The sequence below is a fragment of the Meleagris gallopavo genome, chromosome 6 (genome assembly GCF_000146605.3).
Source record: "Meleagris gallopavo isolate NT-WF06-2002-E0010 breed Aviagen turkey brand Nicholas breeding stock chromosome 6, Turkey_5.1, whole genome shotgun sequence".
Classification (NCBI taxonomy): domain Eukaryota; kingdom Metazoa; phylum Chordata; class Aves; order Galliformes; family Phasianidae; genus Meleagris; species Meleagris gallopavo.
The window spans coordinates 47701010-47701975 of record NC_015016.2 but is presented as its reverse complement, the minus strand read 5'-3'; positions in this window follow the sequence as shown (position 1 = coordinate 47701975).

Below are 966 nucleotides of genomic sequence, written 5' to 3'. Positions count from 1 at the left end.
GACGACAGCTGACGGTTTTCTGATGAAGCGCTTGCCATCCATAACCTTGAGATTTTTATAAACCTTGCTGTTGGCTTCCTGCCTTCATGGCAAAACAGTCAGAAGTGAGAGCCTAGTTCTGTTGGAAAAAATGCATGCGGTTTGGTGAGGGGGGAAAAGGATGTAAGTTTAATTCATAGCTGTCCCAAGAGCTGGAAGACGAACAGGAGTGCTGTGCTGGCCTTGCTCCTGCCCACTGCTGCTTCAGGGCATCCGGGCACCAGGAGCTTGGAGGAAGCTGGACTGCTGTAGTGCAGGTTCAGGTTTTCCTTCCTGCTCTGTCTGGAAGGTGCAGACAAACACAGGGCAAACGTGGAGCTGTTGCCGTTCCAATCTTAACAATATCCACCTTCTGACACACAGAGTGCTACCTGGAAGAGACAGCAACTTCACTGTTAGCAGCCCTTTCTGGTAAGCCTGCTGGGGCTGTTAATCAAGATCGCGTCCTGATCTTGAAATAAGCCAAGCCTGTCATCTCTGCTTCAGGATTGTTACTGTTCCATTTTGGGAATTGCTAGACATAAATTATCACAGAAACGTGTAAGAAATTGTCCTACATGGAGAAGTTGGATTGCAGTTCTGACAGATGTCTTGAAGTTTCCCTTCTCTTGACAAAACCTTTGGCATAACTTCAGAAACTCTGCTGAGAGCAGACATTTAAGTGCCACGTTTCTGTAATTATCTCCTGTTTGAGCCTGAGTTTCACCTGATACACATACGACAGCTGGGCAGCACCTCCCAGCTGCTCGTGAGTAGCACGGCACAGCTTACATCACCAGGAGCCCAGGGAGGAGGAGTCTGTGCTGGGAAAGGAAGGGCAGAAAGCTCAGTGTCAGCACAGGGAGCTACTTCTCCTGAATGCTCCTGAGGGCTGCGCTTATATCCATTTTCTCTGGAGGAACAAGAGAGAGCTGCAGCAAGCAGTGC